Raw genomic sequence first — 23,143 nt, 5'->3', positions numbered from 1 at the left:
TTTATAGTCTACAAAGTGTTTTCATGTATGAAACTAATCTTAACAACAATCTTGTGAAGTAACTTAAGTTGCAATATCATCCCTATTTTATAATTGAGGAAATTGAGATTCAGAAAAGATAAATGATTTGCTGTGGGTCACTAAATCAATATGAAGCAGAGCTGGGACTCAAACCCAGTTCTCCTGAGTCCAAATCCTTTCTTTCCATTTACACATCATCTATTTGAAAACTATACATTATCTTACTCAAGATAGAATCACCATCATATAAAAAGTCAGCTTTTAAATATTTTAATATCTGAAATATCAATCCTGTGTTTTTATTAAATAGTGCTAGCATAATTTGTCCTCTAGTTCATCAGTTCCAATATGTGCATAGGCATGGACTTTCCACTTTAATTGACATGCTTGTCTGACACATCTATCAAAAGTACTTTCCATCATATGATGGAAAAAATACCTGTAATTATTTCCAAGTGTCTGCAACTACCTTTATTTAAAAAATCATAAAGTACACTTGGTATGTTTTTCTCCACAAGTAATTAAATGTTGTTTTCTCTTGCCCCAAACCCCCAATACTATCTATTTACACTAACCCAGTATTTAATGGTGCTCTCATTGTTTTGGTGGTGAGAAAATCTGGTGTTTGAGAATTTTTATCTTCTAATATCCAGAGACTCTTCCAGGGATTTTATTATAAGTAGAGGGAGAAACAAAAAAAAGAGACAAAGAAATGGTTGGCACATGCCCATACAAACATCAATAATCATATGTTTGAGCTGATAGGTAGTGGAATATGTATTTATTACAAAGTATGCTTTACATGATCATTAAATAAATCATTCATAATAATATTAAAATGTGTTGACTGTTATGCTCTTCCTGGTGAAAGAAAAAGGACTGTTTAAGCAGATGAAAAACTTTTTAATAGCATAGTATTATATGCTATTAAATATATATATATTTAATAGCATATATTTTAAAGAGAAAACAATATTGTAATATATCTTCCACAGTTCCTAAAACCTAGTCAATAATTTAGGACCAAATGTATATACATAGCTCATTTATTTCATATATAAAAATACACACACATATGGATGAATGTATATATGTATGTATATGTATGTGGGTGTATATGTATATAGATAGTCAAAAGAAGCTTATGTGAACAATTATTTAGAGCTTTTTTCTGGCTGTATGCTTAATATGAAGCAACAATGTTCAGTGACTAGCCAGTAATCTATTATTAAACATCATTAATAGGAGAGAGAATGCCTTCTAACTCTAAGATTCCTGTGTTGGGTTTCTGCTTATAATTATGGCACAGTAGTTAATAGATAATAATCAAATTATTAGATAGATAATAATAACTAACATTTGTATAGCACTTAGTATTGTCAGACACAGTACTAAGTGTTTCATAATTTTTTTTTTTTTTAGCAATTGGGGTTAAGTAACTTGCTCAAGGTTACATGGCCAGTTATTTCTGGGTGTGGTGCTGAGTGTCTGAGCCCGGGATTCGATCTCCAGGTCGTCCCAACACTGGAGCCGGTACTCTTACTTGCTGAGCCACCTGGCCGCCCCTAAGCAATTGGGGTTAAGTAACTTGCTCAAGGTTACACGGCCAGGTGTTTCTGGATGGGTGCTAAGTGTCTGAGCCCGGAATTCGATCTCCTGGTCGTTCTGACACTGGAGCCGGTGCTCTTACTCACTGTGCTACCTGGCCACCCCATGTTTCATAATTATTAATCTCATTTTATATTCACAAATGAAGTAAATACTGTTATTATCCCCATTTTACAGAAGAAGAAACTGAGGCAATCAGAAGTTAAGTGACTTTCCCAGAGTCACAAGCTAATAAGTGTCTGAGGCTGGATTTGAATTCTGTTCTTATTGATTCCAGGTCTAGTGTTTTGCCCACTGTACCATCTAGCTTTTGGGCTTGGAAAACCATGAGCCACATGGTAATTTGGAAGTCATTTAGACCCCACCTTACCTTTGGTTTGAAGAAACACATCCAAAGTCACGTAGCTAGTATGTGGCAAAACAAAGCCTAAATTGATGTCTCTTGACCCTTAGTCTAATACTTTCATGACTTCACCAGTATATTTCTTTATTTTATGTCAAAACATTGTGTTCATATCAATTCAACAAATTTTTTTGGTTATGAACATTAGGATATTTGAAAAATGAACTTGGAGATCAGTTAGTGGATTTTAAAATGTTCATTTTATCTTCTTTGTCCACTTTACTACTAAACAGCCTTCAACTACAATAAATGTATAGTCATGTGTATATCTGAGAATAAGATTGTATTAGTTATGAATTTAATGTATGTATCATATACCTTGGTAGTTTTTTTTTTCTTTCCTATTACCAAATACCTATTATCACTAATAAGGTGAGGCTCATGAATGGACAACCTGATCAATTAACCAAAGCTCAAATCCTAATTATATTTATTAATATTTTTTGAGAAATAAATGTTCTGCTGAAACAATTTACTACTGTCTAACTGTACTTTTGATAGATGTGTCAGACAAGCATGTGAATTAAATGTGGAAAGTGAATGCCCATGCACATATTAGAACTGATGAACTAGAGGACTAATTATCCTAGCATTATTTAATAGAGACTAACACAGGATTGATATTTCAGATATTAAGTGTCTTAAAATGTGCTAGTTACTATGCAGAATCATAATCCAAAGAACATATTTTTTCTGTAGGAAACAAGTTTATTATAAGTAGAGGGAGAAACACCTTTTCATGTTAGATTTTTTAAATATCTGTTATGTATGTATATATACAAATATATGTGTATATATGCATATATATAAAGATTAATTAGCTATAATTTTACTTTGGTTAATTTTAATAACTGTTTAGTTTACATATAAAATACTACTATGAGTATAACTAATTGAATCAGGTTTCATACTGGTAATTGTGTTGCTTGTTTTATGTAAATCCCAAATATTTTTTTTTCTTTCTAAAATAACATCAGTAGTGACAAAAATGTGAAAATCATTCCTTGCAACCTCATTATAATATTTAAAATCTTTTATTTCACATCAGTATTGGGTAAAGTCTGTACAGTAATTTGACAATTCCAGAGGTAATTACTGTGCTGCTGAATGTGTGATTCAATCAGCTTAAGATGATTAAAATAATTGGACCATGGTTCATTCTACTTATTCTTATTATCTTAATGGCCATGATTGGATCAGCTATTCCCTGATTTGTTTGATAGCTTATGATCAACTTTTAACATGGTCAATAAAACCTGATTCAACAATCTTTGTAGGTGCATGAATTCCCATCAAAATGTTAATCTTCTACCAAAATATTGATCTTAAAGATTCTACTTAAGTGTGTTTTATTTGAGAGCTTAAAATATTTTAAAATTTAGCACAGGTTGGGGAAAATGGGACATTGAGAAGCAGCAAAGCCTCATGAATAAAAACATGGCTTTGGAGTTCCATGTCTATATATACATAGACGTATATGTATGCATGTATTTGTAGTTATACACATACCACATGTATATGTACACATGCATAAATATATACACATACTATGTGATTCTTTACAAGTCACTTAACTTCTCAGTGCCCTAGGCAACTTTCAAATAAGTTTCAGAGAAGATGCCATATGTGTTAAGAGAGGGAATCCCCTTGTCAGCTTCCTATATGAATGAAATCACATTTCTGTTTCTCCCACTGGAAAAAAAAGACACTAAACACATTTTTGCCTTTAAAAATCCTTCAAAACATTTGGAAAAAATGGCCTTTTTCAACTCAATATATCTAGGATTTCAATTTACATTCTATTATATATTTGATAACTAAAGATAGGCTAAAGGTTTTATTTAATAGGATAGCCCAGTCAAGTGACAAGGGCAAGGGATAACCAATACTCTACAGTTGTCTGCATAATGTCAATAGAATTTGAGAGAAGCCCCCAGAACATAGGGTGGACCCCCTGCGAAAAAATTTCCAGGAAGAGATGGACAATAATGACATAGAATAAGAAAGCATGAACAGTTATCTAGCTGCACTGTTGACTGAGGGTTGAGGCACATTCATGTTAATGAGACTACAGATCTATAAAATGTGCTCTTGTACTAAATGTGTTCATGCTGATTATATATCTGTAATGGGAATGTAAATTTAAAGATCTTCCCTGCCCCTAGGCTAAAGTGCACCTGGAGCCTAGGGTGGGAGGCTTGTTTTTCAGTAGATACTTCTTGATTGGCCAGTGGGTCAATAAGGTTGTTACATTCTCTGAGCCAGGAGAAGGCTATATAAGCCCTGATGTGTAGCTTTGTTTTGGGGCTCACTTTGAGAATTGTTCTGTGATTTGATATAGATTCTGGGAAGCCATTGTCCAGAGCCCCCCAGCTTTGAAAAACCCAGATGTTGAAACCCAGATGGTGATTTGGTATGGATGTAATGGCTGGACAGTTTGGAAAGCTGTCTACTTGATCTGTTTCTGTCTTGATAATTCTGCCTGTATACTTTGAAGTTCGGGGTGCTGATCTTTTTCCCCTGAACTAGGTAAGTGATACATATTTCACTGATTAAAGTAAGCTTGTTAACCCATTTTGAGTTGCTTTCCTTTATCAAAGCAGATCCAAGAACCTGTGTTGGCAGCAAACCCTGAGGATGCTGGGGTGCTTGCCGCTACAATATCCTATGGATTATTAAGCCTCTTTACTCCTTCTTACCTTGTTGCTCTTATGTTCTACTCAATTTTTTTTTCTGATTACTAGATTGTAGAAAATTTGTAAGTTAAAACATAAAAGTATTCATTTTTGACACAAATGAAGTTTCTATTTCTTCCCAACTGCTTCACATTCTTCCTATTTATCTTTATATTTCCCCACACTAATTGCCAGAATTGACTGACCTTGACATATTTCATACACTGCTTGAAAAAAAAGTTATCCTGCTAATTAACTGGATGAAAAAATATATACAATTAAAAAATATTTTCAGTGTACTTTGGGTAGCCCATACTTTTGTTTCTTTTATATCTATTTCCAGTCATGTACATGAAAATTCCTTTCCACAAAACTTTTTTTTCTTTTTCTTTCATAATTTTAGAGTACTTGCTGAATGAGTTGAACAGAGGATAAGAAGTAGCAAAACACAAACAGGTTTTAGTTTTTTTTCCTCTCAGGTAAAGGCAAACACAAATGTTTTAACAATCAGCTCTTGTGTTTATGGGCCTGTGTGTTTTCTTTCCTTCTATGCTGTTTTCACCTTTATCTGTTAGGAACAGCAGCATCATAACCCACAGATTTGAAGGCAGGCAGCTTTGAGACATTCTGACAGTTGGCCAGAGCAGCGATTAAAGATAAAAATTAATCTCATGTGGTAATAGCATGTGGGACATGTGGGAGGGAGGGAGAGAGGAAAGGATAGAGAGAGGGAGAGAGAGAGAGGGAGAGAGGGAAAGGGAGAGAGAGAGAGAGAGAGAGAGAGAGAACATGAAGAGTAAAAAATGGAGAGTGAAAATGAATTAAGAGAGATGTACCTTAAAAAATTATCAGATAATTATTTAGGTAAGACAGCTTCTTTTGTGATTGACTTACTCTGTAGTATATGAAGTTATCTGAATCCTTACAAAGCTCTATTACCTCCAGTGATGAATGGAGTAGTAAAACATCAAATGTTGGAACCACATCTAAGAACAATAACTGAATGGTTCATCAACTTCTTTGAGACTAATTCCACTTCCTAATAATACTATAACAATTCTTCTAGTGCCCTTGGAAAGAATATTAGATTTGTAAGGTAATTTCAAAGCAATATAATCTGATCCCTAACCAAAGTATTAATCCCCTCTATAAGATTATCCTTCCTCATGTTTGCCATTTATCCCCATTCCCATAGCCTGCATCCTCCTTATTGTGTACATGGATCTATTTTCTCTTCCTCTATGCTACCTTCTCCTTCCAATCTATTTTTACTTTCTATAACTGGCCTAATCTACTAGCTTAAATGCTGCCTCATTTTGTGACATCTCTAGTTTGAAGTAATTCCTCTCTGATATGATCTCAGAGTATTTCATTTTCCTTTTCCTTACTTATACCTACTTCATATCATTTATCCATATACATCATAATTTTCGAAAACACCTTAAGACCAAAAGTTGCAATTCATTTGTCCATGTGTAGTACTAGTTCCCTCCCTAGTAATTCCCTAAGCTAGACATGTCAAAGGTGACCTGCAGTGACATGCAACACATAACACATTTGAGTGGACTGGAAACCAAATTAAAATATGATTGGGAAATATTTAACAAAATAGAAAAGTACAGCAAAATGTAGGTAATATTAACATGTGGTTTTCTAAGTTAATATGTGATCTGCAGGGATCCTCATATATGGTTTTATTATCCTCATTTCTATTAGAATTTGACACCATTGCCTATACCAATCACCATCCTAGAAAAAAAATCAATTTAATAAATCACATTTGCTCTGAAACGATAGTAACTCTCTATTGCCATTTGTGTCAAACTCAAATTCTTCCAGCTAACTCATAGCATTTCATGATCAGTTCGTTATGCCATCATCTTAATTTCTTATTCTTCACCAGCATGTATGAACCCCTAATGAGGAAGTTTTTACTCATGATGCATACCATACTCATTTCTACCCTGTATACATAGACTAGAATCCCTTTTTTTTTTGGCCACTCTCTCCTGTTTATCCTTGAGGACTTAGATCCAGAGCATACACTCATTATCACTGTTTTTTTTCCATATCTTATTTCAGTATAGCTAGTACTACACAGTGCACCAAATTAATAACAGTTACAACAATTATTAATTATGTCTAATACATATGACACTGTGTTAGGTGTTGGGGACATGAATATAAATATGAAATTGTCTTTTGCATCAGGGAAATTATAATCTACTAAAATCTCCACAGATAAATATAAGGTGATTTGAGAAGTTAACACTGGGGCTAGAGGTAAAGGGGAGATATGAAGATCAGAAAAAAACTTCACATAAGATGTTTAGCCCCTTGAACTGAACTATGCACATAGGTTAGAATGAAGGAAACAGTGTTTTTGGTTTTCTAAGTGCATTTCCCTATTTTGTACAAGTTCAGTTTATTTCCCCTCCCATGTTAGATTTTAAAATACTTCGAAAAGTAATTATGTCTGTCTTTGTCTATCTTTTATCTATATCTGTTTCTCCATACACACACATACACACACACATTCTCCATGGTACCTAGCACTCTGATGAGAACAGAGTAGGGATTCAATAAATTCAATAAATATTTACTTATTTAATGCCCTCCTTTTGACTTCTAAGTATATTAGACATATTATAAGGTTTAATGCATTTTATTGGTAATATTATTTTTGTTAAATAGAAGAATTTACTTGACATTCTGTAATTTCAAGGAAAACATTTTAGGAACATCTTTGAAGTTACACATCTAAAAATCATCATTTCCAGTTAATAAGTGGAAATGAGAGAGACAGTGTGGCATAGTGAAGAGTTATCTTCACAGCAGGAGGAATGAGTACAAGTTAGACCTCTGATTATTTGACCTTCAGGGTGACATTTAACTTCTCATTGACCCAAGTAACTAAAACTATTATTTTCTAATATATATATATATATAATACATACCATATGATGTACTTCATTGTAGGAGAAAAATCCTCATCAGGACCTTGTCATGCCAGTGAAATCACAGGTTCATTCAAAAAAGAAAAGAAAAAAAGACAGCAAGAAACTGAGTTAAAAAAAAATAGGTTGCAATCCCACTTATTAAATTCTTGCTATCACTCTATATATGGAGTCTCTTTTACAGCCACACTCCAGGGGGGAGGAAGAAGGAACTGTCTATAGTACTTCCTTGACTTGTCTTGTATTCGCTTATTTCTCAATCTCTTTGAATTTTGTTTCTAATCTCATCACTCAACTGAAACTGCATTATCTAAAATTACTAAAAATTTCTTAATTGACAAATCTAATCACCCGTTTTTAGTCTTCATCTTTCTTGACTTCTCTGAAGAACATGACACTATTGACTGATTTCTCCTTCTGGAAATAATATCCTATCTGCATTTTCATGATTTAACAATATATTGGTTTTCTTAGGTTCTCCTTCTGGGCGGTTAGGTGACAGAGTGAATAAAGCACTGGGCCTAGTCTCAGGAAGACCTGAGTTCAAATCTGGCTTCAGATACTTACTTGCTGTATGACACGGAGCAGGTCACTGAGCCCTGTTTGCCTCCGTTTCCTTGTCTAAAAATAAGCTGGAGAAGGAAATGGCAAACCGCTCCAGTATTTTTGCCAAGAAAATCCTAAATGGGGTCATAAAGACTCAAACACAAATGAAATGATTGAATGACAACAAAGGTTCTCCTCCTCCTTTTGTGGCCACTCCTTCACAGCCTCCTTTGCTGTATCTTCATCTATGTCCCATAATTGAGAGTATACCTCAAGACACTCTCATGTATTCTCTTCTTTCCCCACAATCTCTTTTTTGATGACATGAAATATTTAAAATTATTTTATATTACCCAATTATATATTAAAATAATTTAAACCTTTTTAAACATTTTCAGTTCCAAATTCTATACATACCCCCTCCTTCCCCTCACCCCTCTTTGAAATGGCAAACAATCAGATATAAGTTATATATGTGCAATCATGTAAAATATTTCCATATTAATCATTTTGTCTGAGAAGACCTGAATAAAAGAAAAGAATGGAAATAGAGAAAGTGAAAAATAGCCTGCTTCAGTCTGTATTCAAGTAATATCAATTCTTTCTCTGGAGGCTTCATCATTAGTCCTTTGGCATTGTCTTAGATCATTGTGTTGCTGAGAATTGCAAAGTCCTTCACAGTTCTTCATTGTACAATATTGCTGTTACTGAGTACAATATTCTCCTGCTTCTCCTTACTTCACTTTGCATCAGTTCATGTAAGTCTTTCCAGGTTTTTTATGAAATCATCCTGCTTGTCATTTCTTATAAAACAATAATATTCCATCATAATTTTATAAGCTTGTTTAGTCATTCCTCAATTGATAGGCTTCCCTTTGATTTCCAATTCTTAGCCAGCACAAAAAGAGCTGCTATAAATATTTTTGCACAAATCAGTCCTTTTCCCTTTTGGGGATATAGAGCTACTGCATGGGGTATTGAGAGATCGAAGAGTATATACAGTTTTATAGTCCTTTGGGCATAGTTCCAAATTGCTCTCCAGAATGGTTGAATTGGTTCATAACTCCACTGACAATGCACTGGTGTCCCAATTTTCCACATCCCCTCCAACATTTCTCAATTCATTGAACATTTAAATACTGTTCTTTGCAAGGTATTGTGGTTAGAACTGGAGATACAGAGACAAAAATCCTTTACTTCAAGAAACAAGGAGCTTAATATTCTGTGGGGAGTTATCAGGAACAGGGAGGGACAAAACATGTATCAACATAAGCAAATATAAAGTATTAAAAAATAAGTGATTTCCTATGAATAGGGGGAGAATATTAATAATTAGGAAGATTAGATTTCTCTTGTGGGCAGCACCACACTAACTGACTTTTGGGTTAGTTGCTTAAGAGGATAAAGTTGGAAGAGACACTGCATGTAACCACTTAAATACAGAAGAAAGACATGTAGGCAACAGTTCAGTTCAGTTTAATGCAGCAAGAATTGCTTACTGTGTTCTAAAGCCTGTGCTAGACTGGGAAGATACGAATTCAAAAGAAAATAGTTCCTGGGGCAGCTAGGTGGTGCAGTGAGTAAAGCACTGGCCCCAGAGTCAGGAGGACCTGAGTTCTGTTCTGGCCTCAGACACTTAATGCACACGCGAGCGCACACACACACACACACACACACACACACACACACACACACACACACACAAACTAGCCATATAACCTTGGGCAAGTTACTTAATCCCAATTGCCTTCCAAATAAAAGCAAAAAAAAAAGTAGTTCCTGTCCTCAAAGAGCTTACATGCAACTGGAGGAAACACAGATTAGTAGGTACCAAACTTATATTAACTAAATACCACTTGTCCCCCTGGTTTCAGAAGATACTACTTAACACCTACGGAGATCAGAAAAGGCCTTATGCAGGAGTTAGACTTTGAACTGAGTGTTGAAGAGAGCTATTGGTTCCACAGGCCAGATATGGGGGTGGAAAACATTTCAAACATAGGAAGCAGCCTTTGCAAGGGCAAGGAAGTAGGAGATAGAATAACATGTTTGGAGAACTGTAAGTACTCAAGTTAACTAGACTTGTGATGGAGAATAATGTGAAATCTCTGAATCATTAGCTTGGAGCCAGATTGTGAAGGTCTTTAAAGGTCAAACAAAATTTATATTTTATCCTAGACAATCCCCAAAGTTTCTTGATTAATGGAATAATATGGTCAGACTTGATTGTTTTGGTAGTTGAAGAAAGGAAAGATTGGGAATTTGGATATTGGTTATGGGGAGGTAAGGAAAAAGACAAAGCATAGTATTGGGTAAAAATATTGATATATTTTGTTTTTACACAATCTCCACTTCCAAATATATCTATACATCTTACAATTTCCCTTTTCTCTTCTCCTACCAGAGAGCCATCTTGTGTAATGTACACATTTTTTAAGAGAGGAAGAAAAAAAAATCCAGCAAAACTAACCAAGACACCAGTCAAGTCTTGGACTACACATGCCCATTTTCCCTTACCTCTTCAAAGAAGGAAGGTTTGTTCTTGCCTCTTCTTTGGGGGTCAATCTTGCTTAGTCTAATTTCATCACATTCAATCTTGCATTCAATTTCTGTTGTTTTGTCGTTATTTCCATTCTAATTGTTGTAGTCATTGTGTATATTGTTTTTTTCCTTTTTCTATTCATATCACTTTGCACCTGTTCATAGAAATTTAAAGAGATACACTTAAAGGTTTGCAGAGAGTTTATCCACACAGCAATCCTGAGAGGGAGGTGTTTCAAGTAGCATTATCTTTGCTTTAATTATGTGAAAAAAATAGTAAGCGTCTGGAATGGGACTCAAACCTAGGTCACATGACTTCATGTTCAATAAACTATCTAGAATACACCAAACTGCTTTTCAGATTCATTCTACTGCCCAGAATGTCCTGCTCTAGGTACACCTGCCCAATTCCAACCCACCCTTTAAGGCCAGTTTTAAATAGAATATCCTTCATGGTATCTACTCTGACCACTCCACCTGGAAAGAATGTTTCCTTTTTCTGAACCCTCATAGCTTTTTGTTTGTAGCTCCCTTTCTGCACTTTCACATTCTTATTCATATCAATGGTACCTATTATTTCTTGGATGTAATTGTAAGCTTTAGAAGGAAAAGAATTTCTTATTCATGTTTTGTATCCCCCCACAGTGTCTCCCATGGTGTGTTGCACATACTAGGTTTGCAACAAATATTAGTTAAAAGAATGAAATCATGAATGGATACACAAACAGATAATAGAGAAAATCTTATACGATTGACTACAAAGTGCATTATAGTTTGATATAGTTTTTTGGTGTAGATTCCCATGAAAGGATAATATAGTGAATTTTCATGTTACACATAGCATTTATGTAATTGATTTAAGAGTAAAAGAAAAACAGAGTCTCCCTCTGGCTTCTTTTCTATCATTCACTACACTATGCATCACTTATATCTCAACTCAATCAAGAGTCTTACAGGAACAGGACAAAGTGGTTCCTAAATCCTTTTGTGATGCAAAAAAAAAAAAATACCGGAGACTGGCAGCTGAACTAGGCATATTTAAAGAAAGGACTGCAGAGAAAATTCATCCTTCTTTAAAATGTTCTTTGGATAAGGAGATGAAGGTGGTTCCTGGAAAACCCCAGTAAATAGTATGAAATCATTTGCTTCTTCATAATTCTCCATTAGGCTGGTGGAATGTTTCAGCTTTTTTTTTTCCTTTTAGAAAGTGACAAAAGAAACAGGGCCCTTAGCAGAAGAACAGAGAATTTCTCATAAAGAATAGGTTTTTACATCATGGAGTCAGAATCCTAAGCATTTGTCATCTGTGTTCTACTTTCCATCTTCATTGCTCCTATACACTGACAGTTTGTTTAGTGAGACAACGTAAAATAGTAATTCTGTGACACTATATTGTGGTTGATTGACTTGCTTTTTAACTTTTAAATGTTCTTTTATTGAACAATCAGCATTTATTAAGTGCTAATTCTCTTGTACACTATGGGAGGTACTGTATCTATAGGGAAATTTCAGCATAGAAACTCCTTCAATTTATACAGATCAACAACTCAACTATAACTTAATCTTCCAGTGTTGCCCGTGCCAATGGGATGTTATGCAATTTATGAGGGTCACAGAGGTAGTATATGTCAAAGGTAAGACTTCTAGCCTTTCTGACCACACCACTGACTATCCCTTATTCCTGCCCTGCTTCTGCTGAGGGGCAATTTAATTTTTTTCAAAATTTAAAACAAAAACAAAGCAGTCTCTACCCTCAAGAAACTTGCATTCAATTAAATTTGCATTCTGTTCATATTATTGATGCCTTCTTAAACTCTGGAATACTGGTAGTCTTTATGAAAATAGATGTGGTTTTTGTTTGTTCTGTCCTATTCACTTCTGCATTTAGAGTCCCTAGTTTCTTTCAAAGCTCAGTTCAAATACAAACTGCATCAAGTCTTTCCTCATGTTCATTCCTTCCCAATAAATTATCGAGGATTTACTTTACATACATTTTATTTGTGTTTATTTTGTGTGGTCCTCTATTTGTCCATGTTGTCTTCCCCACTACAATGAAAATCCCTTGATTATTGCAGCTGTTTTATTTTTGTCTTCTTACTCCCCAGTGCCTAGCACAGTTCTTGGTACCTTTTAGATAATCAATGCTTCTTTGATGAATGGTTGATTGATTGATTGGTGAATAGTTCTGTCTGCCGATGTGGATATGGTAACTAGTAAGTAACTATAAAATATGGTAGGATCAATTCCAAAAGAAGACACTAAAAGCTACCTCATTGCTTTATCTTTTTGAATTCTATTATGTGTTAATACTTCAGTGGATTCTTGATCCCATTGATATAGGTACCCTCTCTAGTTGTACAGATTACTACCCTCCTATGCCTTCTTAACATACATGATATTTGTTCATGTCTTTCTCAGATTTTCCAAAGAGTGCCTTTACAATGCACTTGAGGAATTCTAGGCTTTTTAGTGACCTATGGGTACTATTGCAGTATTCAAACTATTTGCTATTCTTTGCTTTCATTATATAAATAGAGCATCTCCTTTTACAATCAGACATTTCTCGGATTATATTGTTTGTGAAATTTGTGCACATTTCATTACTGGTTATACACTGTAGCTTTTACCCTTTTTATTCTCACCATGCACCTCTCCATTTCCTACTAGTTTACTTTTTAATCCTTTGGAGCTTGTGGTCTTCCTTGGTTTACAAATAAAACATCAGACTAAGACTATTGTTGTTTTAAAGGGGTGGTTGTCAGTGTGGGTGTGGGTGTGAGAGAAAAAGACAGACAGAGAGAGAGAGAGAGAGAGAGAGAGAGAGAGAGAGAGAGAGATTGAACACAGGCCAGGGATCATTGAAAATGCTATGAAGTTTCCCAAATAAAATTCTGGTAATTCTCTTCCTATTCATTTTTTAGTCCACTGCATTGCCTCTTTGTAGTCAGTCATTTATTCAGTGAGCAGGTCCATAAGAATTTATTAAGTGGTTACTATGTGCAGGATACTTGACTGAGCACTTGGAGTGCAAACAACAGCAACAACCAAAACGAATGGCAAAAAGAGTACCTGCTCTCAAAGTATTTAAAGTTTAATGGAGATAAAATGTAAAAAAAAAAAATTCCAATGTATTTTTTAAAAAGATATGTATAGGATAAACTGTAGGTAATCTCAGAGGGAAGACACTAGAAATATGAGAGTGTGGCAAATAGTTCTTGTAGAAGATGAGTTTTTAGCTAAGACTGGAAGGAAGCCAGGGAAGCCAGTTGGTAAAGATGTCCCCTGGACATGGGGGAAAGGGGTTGCATATGATTGCATTACATGTGAAAGACAACATGTGGTTAGACATGTCTTAGAGTCCCCAAAGACCCGTGTTGAAGTCCCACCTCTAATATATACCATGTACTATGTAAATAACATATACCATATACTATATAAATGACAGACTAGATCAATCATGTAACCTATCAGTTCCCCAGACAACTTTCTAAGTTATAGATGAGTACCTACCCTTCATCATAGAAAGGAGTTTCCATGTTGGAATTTCTAATACAATTACGGATTTAGGTGGGGGTGGAGGGAGTTTTCTAAATTACAGATAATGGAAAGTGCTACAGGCAAGCAAAGAAACACTGGATATTTCAATCTGAGAAGAAAAGACTAGGGATGGGGAGAGGAACCTGATAGTAGTCTTGAAACATTTGAAGGTCCAATAGTGAAGAAGAGGTTAGATTTACAGGGAGATAGCATACATGATACAGGGGAAATTGCATTGCCTGCAGATAAAGAACCAGGATCCTAATCCTGCCTGTTATACTTACCTGAGTGACCTTGGAAAATTCATTTAATCTACTTGGGTCTCAGTTTCTTCATCTATAAAATAGACTAACTTAGATGGCCCTTTCAGTCCCTTTAAGCTCTAGATCTATGACTTTTTTGTTTGTTTGAATAAGAAAGTCAGAGCTAAAAGGAATGATAAACTAGAGAACTGAGGAAATTTCAGAGAGGCAAATTCAATCTTGATATAAGGAAAACCTTTTTAATAATCAGAGCAACCCAAAAGAGCAATGGACGCCTTTAGGAAGTTAGAGGTTTCTCCTCATTGGCAATCTTCAACAGAGACTGAAGGTACAATATAATGGCGATTCTTTTGGCTGCAAAGGTCTCTCAACCAGAAATTACATGATTCTATGATTCTGATTCTATGACTGATTTTAAACACGTACACACACATGTGTGTGCATGTGCACACACACAATCTGATGGAATGACTGGTTACAGTGTCCATTCAACTGCATATCAAGGTCTGGACATTAATCATGTGTTATCTACTTGTATTTTTTTTCCATGTCGATTATCGTGCCAAAAATTTTTGAGTAATTATCTCTATGCCTGAGGAGTTGTGGTAGGATATTAGGCCTTGATCTAGTTAGTACAATGTCATCTACAAAAAAAAGTATAAAAGAACTAACTACCCCTTTCAAATTCCTCTTCAATTTGGGTTCTGTACTGGTTACTGAATTCAATTTGATAAATTCACATTAAATGTCTGTGAGATGTGAGGTGTTTTGTTAGGTATTTAGAATACAAAGACTATATAAAATAGTTCTTGCCCTCAATAAATTTATAATTTATTGGAGCTTCCTTGTTTTACATTAGTCCTCAGAGAATTACTGAATAAATTTATACTGTGGTTGTATCTATCAAGTAATCTTACATTGTTTCCATAGAAAGAAATTTATTGGATGAGAAACTTATAAGTATATATTTTTGTTCTATTGATACTGTTTTGTCATTTCTCCTTTATTTTAACTCAGCAAATAATGATATACTTCCTAGTATGTTCTGCTAATGAAGCAGCTAAATAGTGAAGTGGATAGAATACTGGATTTGGAGCCAGGAAGACCTAAAGTTAAACCTTGCCTCAGACACTTACTAGTTGTGTGACTTGGTCAAGTTTTTTAACCCCTCTCAGTCTCAGTTTCCTCATTTGTAAAATGGGGACTAATAATAGTACCTACTTAACAGGATTGTTGTAGGATCAAATGAGATGATATATGCAAAGTTCTTTGCAAACCTTAAAGTACTATATAAATGCTAGCTGTTATTAATAATCATTCATTGTTAATAACAAATTCTAAACTAAAGTTATTTTGACTGTCATGTCTCTTTATATTCAGAGTCAATGCATTTTCTTTTTTAAACATATTCCAAGGAAGAGCTGCATAATTTAATTCATTTTTTTCTTGAACTATGTTCTTGATTTTACCCTTGTTCAGATAAGTCAGTTATTGGCTGAGTACAGATAGATGATTCAAAAAGGACTCTTCAAATAGTAATCAGTCATTTCCTGTCCAACATGTGGTCAAGGTAATTTTAAATATATTTTGCTCACAATTCTCTAGCACCTTCTGTCTTCTTGGGAAAGGTTTTCATGTAGCCATGAGACTTACCAAAACATTTATTGAAAACAATTTAGAGTATTTTATTACTTTGTCCTAAACCACCTTTCAATACTATTAATTTTCACATTTGTACTGAAATATCCTTATATATGTTGACTTGGTTTAGAAGATCTTAACAGGTTCATTATAGAATTTCATGGCATTTTCATCCTCTAACACAGATGGTGGTCCATAATCATTGGTTATCATCAAAATGGCATTTTTTGCTTATGTCTGTCATGGCAACTACGAAGCAAGATGATCAAGTATCTATAGATAGACAGACACACAGACAGACAGACAGACAGACAGACAGATAGATAGATAGATAGATAGATGATACACAGATAGATTCTTCTTTTTAAGTACATAGTGAAATCAGCTCTACAAATTCCTTTGTATGTCTCTCAAAGGAAAACCTATAAACTATTTAACTGCAGCTTCTGTCTTCTGCTTCCATTTATATGAAAAATGTCAATCTTGACATGATTCATAGGATGTCAACTTGTCCTTGGATACAAATCTCACACTTACAGTATGGACATTTAAATTATTTATAGATGATCTGAAAGCTGTGTTTTTCTTAGTTGCTCTGCCCACTATTCGACTACTCTGTTAACCATCTCTAAAGAAATAGAAGAAGATTGTAAATTATTGGGAGTCATTTTGTAGTTATCTTGGTTTATTTGTTTCTATGGCCAAATTGCTAGTGACTGATAATGGCGATGAGCCTCTCCATACTTGGGCTGATTCTCGGAGAGGAGACAAAATTTCTTTTAAAAATTTTAGTATTGGGGCAGCCAGGTAGCACAGTGAGTAAGCGCACTGGCCCCAGAGTCAGGATGACCTGGGATCGAATCCAGGCTCAGACACTTAGCACCCACCCAGAAACACCTGGCCGTGTAACCTTGAGCAAGTTACTTAACCCCAATTGCTTAAAAAAAATTAGCATTATTAAATGTGTCCTTTCATATTACTTAAGTTATATATGGGTGAGAGTGAAAAGCTGGGAGTTTTATATACTTCCAGTGATCTCCCCCAGATCTTTCATCTAAGTCATGAGTTCATAACCTAGCAACTGAGAAGTTTAAAAAGCTGTTTTGATAACTGTATTTCATCATAATTATTTTCCCTTGCAATCATATGTATTTTATTTGTGCACTTAAAAACATTATATTCAGAAAGATCACCCAGACTATAAAATGGATCCATGACATACAACAAAAAAGGTTAAGAACCCTCAGTCTAAATGGTGTAATTGAAACCTCCTAAATCTGGTCCACAAAGAATTGATTTATAGAATTAACATGACTGCAGAGCTACCCTGGCAGCACCGAGAAGCAGATTCTTAGAACATTCTTCAATTTTACATGTTTAATGAGTCGCCTCTCAATGTTTTCCTATTTGCTGGAATACCTGTGTGCCTGTCTAGCGTCAACCTGATGTAGTAAATGGCGTGCTGGATTTGGAACCAGGAACTCAAAACCTACTTCAGACACCTTCTAGCCATGTGAACCAGACAAGTCCCTTAACCTTTCTGAGATCCAGTTTCCTCATCCATAAAATGGAAATAATATTAACACCTACTCTCAGTGTGGTCAAGTTGTAAGGATTGTATGATACAATGTATAAAAAACTCCCTTACAATCCTTGAAGTGCTATATAAGTATGAGTTGAAATTATTATCCATCAGTGGACTTGGTCAGCTCTAATCACACAAAAAAGATAAGTACCTTAAAATATTTGTTTTTATGTTTTTAACAGTTGTGCCTAAAATTCATAACTATCCATTTGTAATCATAGCATATGCCAAATATGTCTGAGATGGAAATTAGAAAGTTGTCTGTTTACTCCTAGTTCAGGGTCTGGAGATTAGGCTAAGTCTTATCAGAATGTGTTTTCTGCTGTTCTTTGCTTTTGGTTATTCAGGTTTCTAATAGGAATGATTCTTCATGTTTTTCTTTAAGAATTTTACCTTAAATCTTTGAAAAAACAGAGACAAAATTTATGAACCCAAATTTAAATAAAACTTATAATACCTTTTCATAGGCTTGTATCATCTTAAATTGACTCAGCTAGTCTTTGTTGTAGGCATTCTCATGATTGAATGTTAGTAGGAGTTGTAGCCTTAACCTCTATTCATCCTAGCACCAGAGCAATGATATAGAGATCCTTATTCTTACATTGTGAAAACAAAGCAAAACCTTTCATTTGACTTGAAATTCCTAGAAGCTGTTTGTGTCATTGATTTTGAAAAGCAGTGAACATACCCTAATGATTAAAAAATAAACTCCCATTTATAAAGTGATTTAAGATTTCTGAAGTGTATTCCCCATGACAATTCTAGAAAATAGATAGTGTAATTATTGTCTATCTTTTAGAGATGAGCCAGCTGAACTTTATAAAAGTAAAGTGACTTGTCTACACAATTAATAAACAAAAAAGACTGAATTTGAACACAGGACTCCTGACCCAAAAGTACAATAAACTTTCCCTTTTGTTGTTATTCTTCACTTATTTTCAGTTGTGTCTTATTCTTTGTGACCCCGTTTGTGATTCTCTCAGGGAAAATACTGGAGTGCCTTGCTATTTCCTACTCCAACTCATTTAACAGATCAGAAAACTGAGTCAAACAGGGTTAAGTAACTTGCCTAGGGTCATTCAGCTAGTAGATGTCTAAAGTCAGATTTAAATTAATGGAGGTGAGTCTTCCTGACTCCAGACACAGAGCTTTACCCAATATGCCCCCTTGCTGCCACAGTCTTTCCATACAGCACACCTGTGAAAATCTAGTATGAAACAAAAATAGAATTTCAGCAATTGAAAATGGACTCTTAATTACTTCACTATTCCCCGCCACTTCTCTCTAATCCTCATTCAATTTAATGAGATTTTAACTATTTAGAGAATTAATTTAAAATTTGACTTCATGGATTTTATCTTATTCTCTAGCCACACTAGGTATTCAGAACGAAATATTCACATGAGCCAACACTCTACAAGAATCTAAGTGCTGCATTAGATTCTTGTACTTTTAGGGAGACTTGGTACTTGGGCCAATAGGACAGTTGCAGCTGCTTCACTGTAGGTAAGTTTATACAAGGACCTTAATTAACTTAGGGGTGCTATTCTGAACTGCCAATCTCCTGAGTTTTTAAATTACTAATATATGAAGGTGTTTTCATACTACCTAATAGCATAGTAGAATAATTTTTAAACTGTTGACATTTGACTATTGTTCTTTTCAAACACTGTTCTCTATTCTTGACAGAAACCTGGTTTAACTTACATAGAGAAAGTTGCCTATATGAACCATACTAGAGAGAGGCAAGGATACTGAAAGGCAACATTTAGGCATTGAGTGTGACATCGTATTAACCTTTTTAATGGATATATGTAATAAAGTGACATGTAAATGGAGCTCAAGGGGAGATATGACAGTATATCTGGAAAAGGATAAAACAGTCAGTTGAATACTGGGCTATTATAGCAGTTTGCAAACCTTGGATAAACTCAGTCAGCGGTTGTATAATTGGTTATTCAATCCTGACCCTTGTTCACAGCTCAAAGCCAGGAACACTGAGACCTGTTGCCAATTTGAGTGAATATAGTGACTGTACTCGGCCAGGGCCTAACATTGGAGCCAGGCCTTTTCCTGTGGGCTGGTTTCCACCATGTCTGGGACTGGCTCAGTGACAGTAGCCCTTTTGTTGTGAAAGGCTGGCTGGTGCTCCCCTCCTTTGCAAAATGTCTAACAGCTACACAAATATAAGAAAATGGGAAAAGAGACTTACTGTAACTTTTCTTACTAAGTTTATGTGGACTTGTTGGTCCACACCCCCTCCTCCAGATTTTTTTTTTAACTAAGTAAAGCAAACTTGCAAAATTCCCTTCTAGATAGGAATAGTGTCTTGATGGCCCTTACCAGAATATAAGACGTATGGAGAAATCTGCAGTTTAATTTGGTTCACAGAAATGGATTCCTGAACAAGACATTTTTAGCTTTTCCTTCTTTCCACTATGAAAATTGTAGTGCTGAAAAGACGGTCTGTTCTGAATGTCTTCTATATGACTGAGGGAGATAGCATTTTTATAAACCTGTTGTGGATTTTACTTTATGCAACAAGCATCCCACCTTCTGTGCTCAAACCTACTGGAAACAGGCCAAGAGATATTTATGGACTTAGCCTAGCTAACAGCTCACTGTTTCTATTCTAGTAAAATTGGAAAAATAAATCAAAAAGAATTATGATTTGGATATGCAATATAATGAATATCCAGTGCCTAATTCATAAAGGAGCCTTTAACAAGCTTATAGTATTCACCAGCTAGGTGTTGTTCACTCATAGGATGACAGTTCCCATCTGCAATCTATTATGCTTCCATTATTTATTTTCTGTCATTTCAGCATTCTTAGAGGATATCTCTTCAGATAATTTGTATAAGCTCCCAAACAAAGTGAAGCTTTATTTTTTTAATCAAAGGTGTTTTGGAAACACCTATATGTGAAAAAATTGTGTAACTTTTGTTTGATTTTTTTAAAAAAATGTTTTATCCCCTCCCCAAGTATTTATAAAATACCATAAATAGCATATACATGGTGGCTGATTTAATGCATAGCTGCAATTCAATCAAGGGCCTTGGCTGAGGTCATAGAACACAAATAGGGGCAACACCTTCTGAGTTACAGCTTTGATAATATAGGACTTTGTTCCATTTATGGAGTAATTCTTCAAAATAGTGTGGTAACTCTGAGAGAACAATCCTAAGTCTCATAGGCCATGATATTACTGAAAAGAGGGCTGTGTTTTGTTTTTTGGTTTTTTTTTTTTTTTTGGTTTTTTTAAGAGGAGAATGAAATTTGCAGCTAAAGATGTCTGGAAGGGGCCAGGAAAGAAAGAAGAAGAGGGTTATTAGAATAGAAACCTTGGCTAAACAATGGGGAAAAGGAGCACACTGATTTAGAATAGAAAATTAATCATTTGGAAAGGGGTTGGTTATTGTGAGGCAAACAGTTATAAAAAAAAGGGGGGGGGAGTATTGAACTTGTAATACATGAGAAGAAACACTATGGTAGCTCCAACTGAGGCCTTTAATGGAAAATACACCCTGCCATCTCATTATAAGTACATCCCTGGGAGCCAAGCGTTATGAGCATTAGCAAGAAGGTAGTATTATGAAAAAAAATTGATTATAATCAGGCTTAATGTATCTGAGGCTTAATCAGAGTATTGTATGGGGGTAGCTAATATCATGGAATAATAGACTCTTAGGACTGGATAGTTTATAAGTATTGTAGTTTGTAATGTTTATCTGTGTAAGACTTTACATCCTGTTGGGAAAATGGAAACTTTTAATGGTCAAGAGAAGAGCACAGAGTTGGAGACCTGCCCCTATTAACCCTAGAAAATGTAACTCAACCTATATCTCATCATCTTAATCCCTCAAATATCCTTCCTAGTTTACATTACAATACTATATGGTATGCAGGGATAATGCACAAATGCCTCCTTTAGTTCAGTGTTTCTAATTTTGTGAATTGTAGGTGTCCAACTGGAGAGCCTAAAGCTGCTTGCTGTAGAAAAATGAATGCTTGAGATGCCTCATTAATTTTATGTAGCTAAGAGGCTAGTGGGCTTAAAGGATTTTGTAGTAGCCCCATAGAGATTGATTCAAATATGATTCAAACAGGATAGAAGGAACTTTCTTCTTTTCTTTTCCCCCACCCTGTGAAACTTCTGTTTTTTTTTTGGTTGCAACAATAATGGACTGAAATTTATATGAAAACATGAGTTCCAATTAATTTCCAATCAACTCCGTGTGTGTGTGTCTCCTGATTTGTACCTTTTATGCAGCTCACTTTATCATGGAATGTCACTGGCTCTCTTTGGGAATTGACTTTGGCGCTGTGTTTTCTAAGAGCACTATTTTACAAACTGATTTTTTTTTTAGAGAAAGGAGAAAGAAGATAGTTTATTTATCTCACCCAGAGCCATAAATTAAAACAAAATAAATGTTGTATAAAAATATATGTTGGGATTTAAAATACCTGCAGGCAAACTAAAAACATCGTTTCTTGCCTTAACTATAATGCAGTTATAACAATAATGAAGACTTTGATCCCCCTTTACTTGAAGTCTTAAATACACTTTATCTAAACCCACTTCTCCCAATGTGCCAGGCATCCTTCATCTACCTCCTCCAGTGTTCTTTCAAGGGGCCCAGATTTAGGAACAGATTAATGTTCTGTAGTAGAGAGCCTATCTAGTTCAAACATTTCCCTGAACCTTTCTGAAAGAAGTCATGTGGCAGGGTCCTTAGGGACCTTTATTTACCCCAAAGACAAATGCCAAGAAATGTGCAGAGCTCTTATATCTGACCCATGGTACACAAAAATAGACTGACTTTGAAAAGAACCTTCTAAAGTTCATGAAAAACTGCTCTCTGACCCCCTAGTGCAGAGAAGTGAGAAGGGTGATAGTTAATAAAATAGCTTTACATTTATAAGAAAACTCTGTCATATCATTAAGTATGGAAACTGCCAATATTTTATGAGTTCCTGGTTTGCTTTAAACATTCAAAATTATTTAATGTTAGACAATAATTAGAAAAGATGGTATGTAAGGTATCTAAAATCAAAATACTAATTCTCACTGATATGCATGTCTAGAGATATTGTGATTGAGCAGGGATTTTTGTTATTTTACTTAATGATAATCTGTATAATCATAGTGTGAAAAGGGTACAAAGTTGATTTCAAGAGCCTTAAAAATAGGAAAAAGAAATCTATTCTTTCTATGTCTTTAGAAATTATTCAATTATTCTAGTTAAACCTTCATATGTCTGTTTTGCTCCAAGTTATTAGATTTGAGGCAGAGTTCTGGGCTATGGCCAGTGGCTGCTTTTAAGACATCATTAAGAGCAGCAGAAGTCAAATTAGTGATGTGA

General features: G+C 34.8%; 1 protein-coding gene and 1 long non-coding RNA gene across 2 annotated transcripts in view; one reads left to right on the top strand and one right to left on the bottom strand.

Moving 5' to 3' along the window:
* Window positions 1-11,127, bottom strand: part of LOC138176108 (uncharacterized) — a 73,621-nt gene extending 62,494 nt beyond the window's left edge. Inside the window, exons 1-2 of the long non-coding RNA XR_011172164.1 lie at window positions 10,728-11,127; window positions 7,665-7,707 (exon numbers count right to left, since the gene is read on the bottom strand). This is a non-coding gene — a long non-coding RNA (uncharacterized lncRNA). The remainder of the gene's footprint in view (window positions 1-7,664; window positions 7,708-10,727) is intronic.
* The window catches only part of LOC138176105 (transcription factor SOX-5), a 503,378-nt gene that overhangs the window by 210,912 nt on the left and 269,323 nt on the right, over window positions 1-23,143 (top strand). The window lies entirely within an intron of this gene.

This window comes from Petaurus breviceps, unplaced genomic scaffold (assembly GCF_028583685.1).
Source record: "Petaurus breviceps papuanus isolate PSGF00001 unplaced genomic scaffold, PetGlider_PUasm1.0 81, whole genome shotgun sequence".
Taxonomy (NCBI): Eukaryota; Metazoa; Chordata; class Mammalia; order Diprotodontia; family Petauridae; genus Petaurus; species Petaurus breviceps.
The sequence above is the reverse complement of the archived record's forward strand: the minus strand, read 5'-3'. Positions and strand labels throughout refer to the sequence as shown.